The sequence below is a fragment of the Ambystoma mexicanum genome, chromosome 12, assembly GCF_040938575.1.
Source record: "Ambystoma mexicanum isolate Mex_15411 chromosome 12, UKY_AmexF1_1, whole genome shotgun sequence".
Lineage (NCBI taxonomy): Eukaryota > Metazoa > Chordata > Amphibia > Caudata > Ambystomatidae > Ambystoma > Ambystoma mexicanum.
The window spans coordinates 1,082,726,108-1,082,740,164 of record NC_090936.1 but is presented as its reverse complement, the minus strand read 5'-3'; the positions used below and the strand labels follow the sequence as shown (position 1 = coordinate 1,082,740,164).

Sequence of the window (14,057 nt, the reverse complement as noted above, 5' to 3'; positions counted from 1 at the left end):
AACGACGATGAGCTATTACCTCTGTGCCATGTCGGTTGGTTAATCTAGTAAAAAGGCCTAAAGCTTCCGTGGTTAGAGACCAGGACATACCCTCTTGGGATTTAAAATCGTTGGGAACCATATCCTTTGTCAATTCCCACACTTCACACTTCACCTCAGGTAAAAAACAATGTGGCGTTCATCCCCCGTCGAGGTGCTGGAATGGGGGACAATGGGCCGGCAGCCCAAGTTATCTGCCAAGCAAAGCGAGGGCGAATAACTAGGGCTCCGGGCCGTTATCCCCTTTATCAGCACCTGGAACAGGGGATGAAGGCCATTAGCATCCCGGTTTACCAGAGCTCTAACCCAGATTTTCCTTCGTACATGGAAGGGGAAGGAGCAGCTCTGTACAAGCCCCTCTTCTCTTTCCATGGTGGTCAGGGGAAGCTGAGAAGAAGGTGCGGCTGTGGCAGCAGGGGCTGCCGCAGCCAAAATAAGTTAAGTGGGGGTTCAGAAAGAAAATAAAAAGGTGTGGAGGGTGGGAGGAAGATGGCGGTGTTGCGAGCGGGCCATCAGGCGGCTTGGAACACAATCTTGTACCAGCGGTTCAAGCCTGCATTCCTAGCCACCTGATTGGCTGGCTCTCCCACCGAGGGTAGTAATTCATGTTGCGATCAGAATCCTGCCTTTTGGGGTTGTAATTAGCCAAGCTTTAACCAAAGCAGAAATAATAGTTAGGAAGTTCTGCAAATCAGAAACTGCCTTATGCCAATATTCTTTTTTTAACATTTTTTTATTTTTAATGTGTTACCTAGTTTTACAAAACAGACAACTTTTTAACACGTGAACAATAAAAGAGAAGAATCACACAGTCTTAAAGTAGGTGGTCCCACTGGTACCTTACCAATAAAATCATCCATTCACCAATTCATTCACACCTGCAATCAATACACGTAACGGTCAGTCAGAATTAAGTTGAACTTCTTCCACATAATTGTGAAAAAAATAATACAGTGTTCATTGTTATTGTTCATGAGCAGTGGCCACATCCCCTCATATACACCATCATAAATTCCGGTAGCCTGACAGGCGGCCGTCCTTAATGTCACTACTGCTTCAAAGTTCATTAAAAGATGTTTCGCTGTTTGAAGCTGAAATTCCCCTAAAAGCCTACAGTGGCGAAGGACCTGCAGAATATTAGACCAAGCTCCGGTTATTTCAAGAGTCTTAACTGCGTTCATTTTTATCCTCAGGTAATCCCACACCAGGGTGTTGCCCACGAACTGGTGTAAATATTCATGCTATCGTTCTCGTAGGAGGATATATTCATGAAACAAAGCACTGTTACTCTTCCCAGTTAGCTTAACAATCTGCTGGTTGTGATAACTTCGGAAAATAATAATGGATTCATAACTATGATAGCTGGAGCTCGGGGGACAACCCAAGGTCATAGAATGCCATTGGTCCACCACGCAGTGATGTTAACCATGTTGCTGTTTGGCACATAACTTGCCTTTAATCATCCTGCCTCAAAAATATAATAGTTTAAGGAGCCACTCAGGGTGTTCACCAGTTTCCACTGTGTATTAACACCTGACAACTGAAATCTCGCCTCGCATCCAGCTATATCAAATTGGAGGTGAATCAAACCCACTGTGACCCACGCTGGTAGTCAAAACTATTTCTTCAATAACTTAGACTCCAGCCTGTTTACATCTCGTATATTATCGAATGCCCAGTTTCTGGCTCCACATAGGAGGATCAGGAGAATCTTTGCTGTGTAAAGTTGGACCAATATCCCCAAGAAGTAGTTCTCTCCCCCCCATGCAGGCCAACTTGAACAAACGACCCAAGATCTGGTAGCATTTTCCCTCAAGGAGGTCAATGTGTCAGGTACCCGATAACTTGTTGTTGAACAGGACATGAAGGTATTTATATCCATTGACCATCTCTGGTTTGTTCCCATGCAGCAACCAATTCGAAGAATGAAGTTCACTATGAGGCGGGGAAAAACTATAACCTTGTTTAATTTAATGTTGGTGGTCAGGGAATTAAAGTCGATTCAAAGCTGCCTGAAGGCCAACATGGGCAAGGTCTACGAGGACTATATCGTCCACGTACCCCATCCACTGGAGCGAGCAGTTCCCCAGTTTCAGAGGTAATGAAATAGGGTACCCACACCCATTCCCATATAAACCAGATATAGGTTATAAAGCAGTGGTGCAAGAATGCACCTCTGTTTAAGTTCCCGGTGGGTTGAAATCCAAGGAGCCATCCTGCGGATTTATTAAAGCCGGACTTTAACTCTAGTCCTGTCGTGGAGGGCAATTATCATAGTGAGGAGCCCAGCAGGAATGTTCCAATTGACAAGTTTTTTCCACAGCCTGGACCTGCTGTCTGAATCGAATGCTGCACTCTAATCAATAAATGCTACATACACTGTCCTCCGGCGGATACTCCAGACTTGTTGAATAGTTGTAGTCAAGGCGAGACAGTTGGTAGTCATACTCAAGACCTTATGGAAACCTGTCTGATTAAAAGGAATGAGGCTCGCACTTTCAGCCCAGTTCCAAAGTTAGGGAGAAGAACAATCTTCATACCTAGCAGAGAGTTGACCGCGATCATCGGCCCCCCGCCCCGAAACTCTGCTGAACTTGCTTGATTTAGCTGGTTGGATAAATACTTGATAACCATCTAACACTGACGGTTCAATTAAGCATGTGTCCTGTAGGATAATAAAATGTGCTTCCTTCAGAACCTGCATTGTTTCTGGATTCGTAAACAGATGTTGAATTCCAAGATATGATATGCATTTTTAGATCACATTTCTCAGTGGCCTCACTCCGTAAGTAGCTATGGGTCAGCTTTTCTCCACAAAGTTGATGTAACTGAGACCCAATCTGTCTTATTGGAATCCAAGGGGTCAGTACAATTAGGAATTTGTCTAATTCCTGGAGTCCCTGAGTTGATCACTATATTGATCCCCTCCCCCCCAAGACTACTTGCTGCAACTGGGTTCATGGGAGAGTACATGCGAAATATCAAACACCAATAGTCTCAGCTTCACTCTTATGCAAAAAACTGGCTCCTTCACCAGATTGGATCTAAAGTAAACAATAGTTTATTTATTTATTTAACACACCAAACCCGTAGGCATCACAACACTGTTACAGGCATTCATAAGTTACAGTAGGATCAGTACATTGCAGGGTCAAGGGCAAAGTACACCGTTCATTTACAGAATACCACATTAGTATTTCCTGGCGCTATGATCTGAAGGGATGTGCTGATGATTAGTTGTCTAGTGACAACAGCCAGGCTTTGAATTTTTTTAAGAAGGACCAGTAGGAGGAATCAGCTTTAAGATGGGCAGGTAGGGCATTCCAGTGTTTAGATGCAACTAGTGGAAAGCCCTTGTCCTCCCGATTTTTGTACTTTGAATTTGGGTGTTAAAGAGCATGTTGGATTGGGCAGTCCTGGTTGCTCTATTCATGTGGGTTTTCTTTAATTGTCTGGTGAGGTATTTGGCAGCAGTATTGGCTAAGCATTTGGGTGTGATAGTGAGACTTTTGAAGTGGATTCTTTCTTGGACAGGGAGTCAGTGGGCATTCCTTCTGGCGGCTGAGATGTGGTGTTTTTTCTAGATATTCAGTGCTGCTCTAAGAGCATTATTTAGGATAACTTGGAGTTTTTTTAAGTTACTGGAGGACTTTCCTGCAAAGAGGGCATTGCAATTGTCAGGTATTGATAGAATGAGGACTCTGGCTAGGGTAAGACAGCTGTCAGTGAACAGGAATCGTCTGCTGGCATTAATTCATTTTGTGATGTAGGCTAAGGAGGAGACTATTGTGTTGACCTGCTTAGTTAGAAGGAGGGAGGCATCCAGATAAACTCCCAAGGTGTTTACAGTTTTGGAGATTGGGATGGAGTTTCCGTCTATTGCAAAGGAGGTGTAAGATTTGTCAACTTTCTTCAGTCAGTTGCAGGTAGCCAATGAACAGGCGCTCTGTTTTATCGTCATTAAAGCACAGAGCGTGCATGGCCATCCAACCCTAGATGCTTTGGTAAACAGAGTTCAAAACACTAGAGTCAGTATCATAGTTGCCAGTGATGGGGATGAGGATTTAGGTATCATCTGCATAATTTGTGTAGAAGATACCCAAGGAGTCAAGGCAGCCAAAAAGAGGCTTAGTGAAAATATGGTGGGAGGGTTGTGGGGACCGTGTTGGTGGTGAAAGACAAGTGTACAATGGCCGTGATAAACAGGGCTGACTCGGCGGCACAGTCTTTGATGACCGAGGCTGGATATATGTCCCCTTGGCATGTGGTTGATTTGAGACAGCTAATGATTTTCTTCACTTCCAAAACAGAGACCTGAGCGAAGTCAAATGGTTGGATAATGCAGATTAGAGGCACTTGCGTGGAGGGTATTGGCAAGTCCAAAAGCATACGTTTATCTTTTTTTGAATGGATTTTGATTTGGAGTGACGCTGATTTGTCCATGAGCGGATCTTTGGATGCTAATCCACCAAGTATGGTCCTTAAAACAGTTGGTTGGGGGGGGGCAATTGGTGTTTGTAGTTCATGCAGTATGGCGAAATGCTCTTTCGAGCTTGATTTAGAGTTATCAATTCTATCGTTGTAGTGATCTTTTTTTGCTTTGCAAATGGCTAGTTTGTATGATTTGCATAGGGAGGTGAATAAGACTTTGTTGGAGTCTTAGTGGAGCGTAGGGTTTTCAGGTCTGCCGTAAAACAGGAGTTTAGATGAACTAGTGGTTTGGGCTTGTGTGCAGATAATTGGGCAAGTTTGTCAATGGCTTGAAGGAGAGCGTAATTGTAGAGGGTGAACAAGCCTGTAGGGTCATGGGAAAGAGGTTTGGGAGTGGTGAGCGGCTCCAAAAGAGGGAGGTTAGTGGCATGGGTGATGTTACAAGTATTTCTAGTTGGAGCGGCTGGGTGGATCAGGGGAGTTTGTATCCGGGGATTGTGCACTGGAATGGCAAAGGAAATAACAGTATGGTCTCACCAAGGACATGGAAGGTGGGGTTAGCATCTTGATGTTGCTTTTGCACTCAGCAAGCCAGTCTAGTGTTCGAACGTTCGTGTGTGTGGGTGTATGGTTGCATTGATTGAAACCTAGGGTGCTTAGGGATAGTGCATGAGAGTCTGCAGGGTCGTTAAAACCAAGGTTGAAATCACCAAGGATAGCAGTTCTAGATAAAGGTTTGGTTTCAGAGGACAAAAGGGATACTATGTCTTCCTCAAAGAAAGTAGCAGGTCCTGGCGGTCTATATGCCAGGTGTAGGTTCAGTGTAGCTGTGTGGGAGAGGGTTAATTTAATGGATAGTAGTTCCCCTGATTGGATGGCTTTTCTGCTTATTTCGTGAATGGCTAGTGTTTCCTTTGCAGTGAATGATAGTCCACCCACTTTAGAGGTTGGTCTGTCTTGCCTGTATGTAGATAGTATAACCTTCAGGGATTGCCAGTGAGGTGCGGGCCCTGCTGTTGGGTGTAGCCAAGTTTCTGTGATGGCTAGAATATCATTTGGGTGTAGCCAAGTTTCTGTGATGGCGAGAATATCAAGGTGGTTAGATACAATGAGGTCATGAATATCGAGTGCGTGTGCTGGTAGTGATATAGCGTTGATTAGTGCTCGCGCGAGTTCTGCTGAAGGGGAGATGCGTCAGTCGGGCCTTTGGTGATTATGGTAGTACGGGATGTTGGATGGTGTTTGCAGGCTTAGACGAGGTAGTATCGCAGTCCTAAGGCTCAGGTAGGCCACTATGTTGATGGGGTCATGGGCTGGTGGTGGTGCACAAGGATGCGAGGCTATGTTCATGCCTGCATAGGGGGTAGAGCACCTATTACATTGGTGGCAACAGCAGGCAGGCAATACAGTGCATAAGTCAGTGTTAAACAAATGAGTATTGGGCAGGGTAGTCCCTAAAGCAAAGGTAGCAGGGTCAGGCAATATAGTGCATGAGTAAATGTTACCCAAGTTAGCAGTGGGCAGGGTAGCCCCTAAAACAAAAGTAGCAGGAGAAGGCAGAGCAATGTATGAGACAACTTTAACCTGGTTGGCAGTAGGCAAGGTGGTCACTAAGAAACTTTACATTTGCAGGAGGCACATCCCCAATAGCTAAGCCTGCAGGGGAGCAGGTATTCCCAGAGGCATTGGGCGCGTGGGTGTTAGGTGATGATTTACCAATAAAGGCAACATGGTAGATGATGTTGGTTTTCGATGCAAGGGATAGGAAATGGTCAGGGGAGATGTTCTGAAGAGGCTTGAGGGCTCAGAGTGTCCAGCGATAAACCGGGAGCCTAGTCGATCATTCGGTTTGGTGTTAGCATAGGTAGTGTGTGTGCATGGTTGTGCTTGGGGAAGTGCGTAAGCAGGCGGTTATTACTGGCCTTTGTGGGGCATAGTTTTCCTGCTTCTGTCGTATAGGTCTGGTGGTCTTGGAGCCGAGATATAGGGGTGTGCAGTGCACTGCGAGATCCCTGGGAAGGAAGGCAGGATATGGGAGGAGTCAGGGAGAGAACCTTGCAAGGGAAGTTTTAGGTTAGTTGGATTCGATGTTGACAATTTGAGGTGTCGCAGCGGGGAGGGGGGTTTATTTAGTGCTAGGCGGGCGAGATGTTTGAGGAGGTGCAGGGGGTGGTTTGACCAGTTTGTGGATGGGAGGAATTGTGAGGGTGTTGGTGGGGGGATAAGAAAAAGGCACAAGTTAGGATGATGCTTCTGGGTTTGAGGTGCAGCTCATTATAGGTGGCAGCGTAGCACGCAGACTGAACGTGGTGCTTCTCTTCCATGGGGAAGGCTCTGGGCATGAGGGAGATATCAACAGTGGTCGGGGTGTAGCACACTCACCATTTCGACAACAGAGACTGATTTCAGCCGGCTGCGCCTCCTGGTTAGGGGGCAGGGCCATGGTTGGTGCATGGATCAGCCAGTCAGCTGGGCTAGTGTGCTGAGCGAATATAGCAACCATTTTGACTCCAGTCCAGGAATGTAATCCGTTCCATGTCAGCAGAAGTTAATAGGCCCAGGGATGGAATTTCAGAAATAATCATAAGATTATTGGCCATATTCATGCAAATTGGCACCTCTGGCCCAACAGACTGGCTATTTTTAGTTTGAGATGGTTATAATATTGGCCCCAGGAACTATTTTCAAGGGGAGTAGCGTGGTATTTCTGCTCCACAAATGTAGTACTACATTCATCCAACCCACTGTTCAGCTCCCTTGCATGCCACAATGTACTAAGTGGTTTAGATTTGTCCAGGGGCAGTCCAGCCGAAAAAGCAGCATTGGATTTTCTTAGATCAGAGGCATGGAGTTTATTCAACAACTGCCCGACCCCCAAGCTAAGCGAAGGATACATGACAGGAGGTACATTCGCTGAACAGTTTCTATTTTGGTTAGTAATAGAGTCAATTGCCCCTAGGGTGCCCCAAAGGCCAGAATTGGAAGCCTTCGAAGACATTTTCCCAGCAGGGAGATAAAATTTGGATAGCTGATCCTCTTGGTTGAAAGAGAGTACCACTAGTTGGGTATTAACATCCCTCTGCATCAGGGGGCAAGCAGTTTTACATTCTCCATGGGTAGTAATTGGAAATGGCACCTGGTCACTCGAGGTATCATTAGTCAAAGGACACATAGGGCCGGTCGGCAAAACATCCCTATCACTTGTTGTTATTACTGGTAAGTGAGGAGAATTGACATTTATTGTACTTCATTGTGATTCCCATATTGTTAGAGGGTAAATGGCACCCCAATAGGTCAGACTGGATCCCCACATCTTGCGTTGAACCGATTTTACTCGGGTTATCCTCCCAAGGACCCAACCTAAAGCCAGGTCCCAGAGACACCTTCATAGTCTGAGTTGAAAAATCCTTAAGGGACAGTTTTTGAAGTGCCGGTAACTCCATCCTGGGATCTTCAATCAGAGGTGACAAAAGCAGAGGGTCTGGGTTTTTATTACCCCTCTCCTTATTCGAGGAGGCAATTAGGGAAGAAGTGCATGTGTGCTTCCCCACAGGCGGAATTTGTTTACTGGCCTTTTTAGTGACTTTTATATTATTGGGTCTAAAGGGTGTACAAGTAGTATTCAACTCAGTGTCAGACAACCACCTGTTCTGGGTGGACTTGAAGGACAATACCTCAATCAGCTGGCATATTTTGTTGTCCTTATTCCTCAAACGTACTACTTTATTAAAAGATTTCCTAGGTGGTCTAGACACTTGGTGTTCGTTGGGGTTGGGTTGGGAAGGGGAAGGGGTAATATAGCAGTCATTTCCACAGACGCATCACTGATAATCAGATTATTGCTTTCTACGCCCTCCGTAGGGTTGCCCAGACAGTCCCCCCTGCTTGCCGCACATTATATGGGATTGACTTAAATAGGGCCTCCACACCCAAAACCTCCAATTTGTCATTAACCTTGTTTATAATGTTATCATGTGCTTTTAGTTCATGAAGATGTTAACATACAAATTCACAAAGGAACTAAGTACCATGTTGAGTGCAGACACAGTCGGGAGGGTTACGCTTATTTGCTCATCCACCTCTCTCAGTGTATGATGCATCGCGGCTTTCCCAAAAGCATCCATCCTCTCGGAGAGAGGGGACAGCACAAGTCTCTCACGCCCCCTCCCTTCCAAACCATTTTCATTGGTACAATTCTCAATAAAATTAGTCAGTTCAGTTAGAGAGTCCAAAATAGAAGCATTGCACGTTTGTTGAATTAAGCTCAGTTGCTAACAGTCATGGCCTTTGCCCGTTTGATTAACAAGCTCTGCGTCAACAAATTCAATTATACTTAGGTTGTTTAATTCCTTTATATTGACCATGTTGTAGTTATTGAGCATAATAGAATGATCCAATGTAGCAGTTCCTTTAACTCGGGCGATTGGCTTGACTTTGGTACTAGTTCCTATGTTCTTTGAAAAATGAAAGTCATTTATTCTGGGACACGCAATTGGGGAGTCGAATCCTTCCGTAATCTTTCTTGGCTTCTTTGGATTGTCCTGTGTCAGTACGTTAGATATCATTTTTTCCCCACTCACTACCCCAATGGAAACAGAGGCATTTTGTTTCATAGTGAGTAAATATTTCCTACTCAGAATATGGGTTAAAGAAGCTTCGGCCATTCCGCATTCCCCAATAGGCAAATCAGAGTAGACATTTGTCCTTGCCGAGGGCCAGGCCCACTGCCCTAGCAGGAAAGGTATATCACTATTTTTTGTACTTACTTTTTGACACTTTAAAAAAAGTAAAACATAGGACAGATTTGCAAAAGCATGCTTTCATTTCCTTGCTGATGCTCCTCACACAAGTTTGCTGCAATCCCATTAAGCACTTTGGGGTGCAGCCATAAGAAGAATTCTTTTTCCCATTTAAGCCTAGGGCTTTGGCCATGCCACATGCCCCAAAAAGCAAATCACAGTACACATTTATCCTTGCTCAGGGCCAGACCCATTGTCCAGGCACCAAAGTTATATCACCATTTTTGGACTTACATTTTGACACTTTAGAAAAAATAAAACACAGGACAGATTTGCAAAATCATACTTTGAGGTCCTTGCTGAGGCTCCTCGCAAATGTTTGCTGCAATCCTGTCCAGCACTTCGGACTGTAGCTGCAAGCAGAATTTTTGTTCCCATGCAAACCTATCCTTATTTCGAAAAACCTGACCACATAGCCGGTCTCTGATAGCCATGCCCATTTTAACCCCATTGCCGGTCCGTTGCAGACATGGCCAGTAGCCAGATTGCCCAGGTCATACATGACCCAGATAATCTAGCCACTGGCCATGGCCATAGGTTAACCCTCAGTCCCTAAAGGTATATCACTATTTTCCCGCCTATAACTATTCACACCCAGGGCATTCTCCAGGGTGTGATCACTTTTTCAATAATTCTTAATGAGATATGGGCTCAATGCATATTGTGAGTGCCCAATTTCCCATGAAAAAAAGACAAACCAAGGTTGCCACCAATATGGGAAAAGGAAAAGGGTGAAAGTCCCTATTCTATTTCCATGGTGGTGGCAATGCTGAGGGAGCGTGGGTGGCAATGAAGAAGAGGGCCTGAGAGGGATCAGGTAGGTTGGGTGGAATGATAAGGTAGGGACGGGTGTTGCAAGATTCTGTGGGGAATGTGGGTTGGACAAGAGGGTAAGATGCTTGGGTGGCCAAAAGAAAGCAGGTATGTATTCTGCTATAGTTCCCACCATCTGACTGGCCAGATGCACTCCTCCGGGTGCAAGTACATAGGAGTGCAGTCTAAATTGAGCCAACAAGCTTTGAGAGCAGTAAAGTTAAGTCTCATTAGGGTCATGGAAAGAGTTGGGATTTCTCTGACTCCTTGGCAATAGGGTCTTGTGAAATGGCCTCTTCACCTTTTGTATATGCTGCACAGGCTGTCAGCAATGACATCTCTACCATCAGTGATGGGATCCCTCAGCTTCGGATGCTGAAAGACCAGATTGAGACTATGAGGAAATTAGGGACGGAAAGGGCAACATCATGCACCAACACTGGCACACAAATGTCAGGATCAGTAGAAACACAGTGACCGTGAGGATTTAATTTGTGCTGAAACAATGCTACAGATCCAGATTGTCTTCTTTTTGCCTCCTTCAGAGTGTTGCGCAGCAAAATATAAAACATGTATTCCAGGCATAATTGGGGTGCATGAGAGAGAGAGGTTTCGCTTTTAACTTTCCAGGAAAGAAACTTGAGAAATGCCTTCTTCTTCCACCTCCACAAATGGAAGTCTCATTAGCACCACAACCACCCACCCCTACCACCACACTCCCAGGACAGTGCAAACCACTAGCCCCTCCAATGTCTCCTCCTCCTGTAACCAACAAGAGTTGCAGCACAAGTACAAGACTGCCGTCATCTACAAAAGCATCCAGAATTCAGTCAAAAGCAGCATAACCTTATTATTTAGAATGGCGTATCCAAATTGGGATTCAAGACAAAGCAACAGAACAATTGATAAGCCTGTCAGTGTAGGCTTCCTAACAATGCTGAAGACGAACCAGCACTTCCTGCTTGCACATATATTGCTACAGGTGATGAGGATTTGGAGCAAACACATCCTATTACTGATGATAATAATGCAGAGAGAGCACCATAATCTACGAACATTTCCTGGGTTTGATGCAACACTCTGCACTGCAGGTATTCTTTTTTTTTTTTTTAAGCCTACAGCACCTGGTATTCCCAGGCGGTCTCCCATCCAGGTACTAACTAGGCCCAACACTGCTTAGCTTCTGAGATCAGATGAGATCGGGCGCATTCAGTGCGGTGTGCTATTGGAATACAGCACACATGGTAGACATGTTAACACCGATATTGACTTAACAAAGATGTGTGAATTATTCCTTCAAATAAATCAATGTTACATGCAGTACATTTACTTTTTAGGCAATACTTGATTTATCAATGTGGTAAAGGGTATGTCTTGCTTGAATAGGCATATTTTAGGACTCACACACACTCTCTTTGAACAGATATGATCTTAGATTTATTATATAATGAACTTTTCGAATACACAATAGGCTTCACAAGAAGGTCTTTCACCAGTGTTCCGAGTGATGTGCAGAAACGCAAAGGTAATATAACCTTCCATCCACATGGAAAATATAAGCTTTTAAGAGCTATCTAAGAAGAGATCCCCATGCAACACTAGTACAGCCCAGTAGTCCATACGAATTAGGCCTACATCTGACACACACCTTTTACAAACACTCACCTAGGCAGGGTCACACTGGTTTAGTGGCTCCAGTGAGCAACAACATGTTGTAAAATGTCAAATTTTTTGAGGGGGTGGAAGCACTTTTTATTACAAAAAAATAATATGGCCTTATAGACTGAGGGAGGAGTCGTTATCGCAGGAGAATTACCCCACCACCAACTCATAGCTGAGGGCCATACCTTGGTGAAGGGTCATTATCATAACTGAGGCCAATAAGTCTTTTAGCACATGGCGGCAGTAGCAACGCAAAGTGTGCTCTACGAATGTCCCTTTGGGTAGGTAACTTGTGCGCTTTTTGTATGAAGCAGATGTACATTACGGACATAATGACTGTGGTTTCCTCTATGGAGATTGGGGTGTACTGGGGTTGGGTGGTCATGGGGAATTGAAGGCACGAAGTGTGAGCTGTTTGTTTTTTTTGAAAATGCCAACAAAAAAGAATATAAAAAAAACATAAACAAATGGTGTGTTAACAGTGTATAAAGTAAATGGACAAACTGAGTTAGTGAATTAAATGTGGTATTATTTTGAAGCCTTTAAATAACATGGTTATCTTCATAAGTTAAGCATATTAATTGTAACTTGGTTGAACTGGAAAAGGTTTAACACAAGCATGCATTAGGAATCATGTAAAAGTAAACAGTTTCCCTATAGGTTTTATCGTTCTCTTACGTGTGTTAAATAGCATGTTGCAGCAAAAGAAAAGGTCAAGCCATAGAGGAAGTGTCTTGTTATACAAAATCTTGTCTAGAAATGCCATTGTTGTGGCAAGATCTGCGACGCCGGGTTACTAAAAGCATTTCTTTCTCTTCCGAACCGCTGCGATGTTTCGGGACAGAAAAACAAATAATGACTGAGAAAATGGCTGCTGGGGAAGTGTTCCCAGCGCGTCCGCTCCCGAAAAAATAAAGAGAAGAGGGTAACTGGGGTTGGGAGGGCGGAAGGGAGGGAGGAAAAAAAAAGAAAAAACGTACCTGGATCCCCAGCGGGGGAGGATGGAAGCCTCCAGCCGTGTGGAGGCTCGGAGCGGGGATGGTCCTGCTCCGAGTCTCAACACGGCTGGAGGCTGCCATCGTCCCCCACTGGGGACAAAGGACGCTGAAGGTGAGTAGGGTTGGGAGGGCGTGGAGGGGGGGGCAAAAAAAAGAAAAACATACCTGAATCCCTGGCGGGGGACGAAGGTGCCTCCAGCCGCGTGGAGCGTCGGAGCGGGGATGGCCCCACTTCGAGCCTCATCATTGGCTGAGTGGCTGCCACGCCCCTGCCGGGGACAAAGGTGTGGAATCCGAGGGATTCCCTGCCGGGTAATGTCCTGGCGAGGGCCAATCAGAATGGTTCTTTCATTCTGATTCTCCCTCCCCGGGTACTATTAAAAGATATGATCTTCCAGTACACAAACATTAAAACAAAAGGACAACATAGTGGCCTTGTGTCCATTTACAGATAAATAACCGAAAACATACACATGGAAAAGAGAACAATTTAAAATGTGAAATTGAAACGAAAGTCCACCCTGTGTAAAGCGCTTCGTAGGCTTTCCTCAACATGCCCAATCATGGACTCCATGTGGTGGAGCCAGTTTTGGGCTTCCTGGAACTCCCCATTTCTTTTCTTCCACAATCCCTGAAGGTTTGGGTGGGCTTAGAATGGTTATAGTTAGGCGTCCAAATCTCCTTTATTTGTTTTATAGGTATTACCTGTGAGAAAACATCTTTAGGATACGATTGTCCTTCCATCAGCCTTTCCGATGAGAGAGAGAGAGGATTCTGGGAGAAAGACAGAATTCTCTCCTGAGGAACCATGGGAACAGACCATGGGGAAACACGCGTTGAGAGAGAAAATAGAGAATCTAAATACTAAGAGAGAGGAAAGAGAAAACTCTAATTTTAAAGTTTAATTGGATGACATAAAGCATTGTGAACACAAAGAATACAGAAATTATTTGACAAAAGGAATGCTTTTTTTGAAAAACAAAAATCACATGTTCTGAATTCTAAAGAAAAAGCAGTTAGCAGACAGCAACAGGATGCAGTCGTAAAAAACAAGTTTTTCGAGGATTGAATCGGTCACAATCAAGGTGTCCTAGCGTGCAGACAACTGGGAAATTAAAATAAGGATTCGCCTGGGGGAAAAAAAAATAATAATTGACCGGAAATACTGAATATAAATTGTCTCTGTCTTCCCTCTACCCCTCCTCCCCCTTGCCTCGTCGCACCTTGAAACACTTGTGTATAGGCGCATTATAAATGCCATACCACATCATATCAATCTCAGTGGCCATTTTGTCCCACAAGGCCTTGCCTTCTG

General features: G+C 44.7%; 1 pseudogene; it reads right to left on the bottom strand.

Moving 5' to 3' along the window:
• Positions 1-11,194: 11,194 nt before the first annotated feature.
• On the bottom strand, positions 11,195-11,312 carry LOC138514844 (5S ribosomal RNA; annotated as a pseudogene).
• Positions 11,313-14,057: the final 2,745 nt, after the last annotated feature.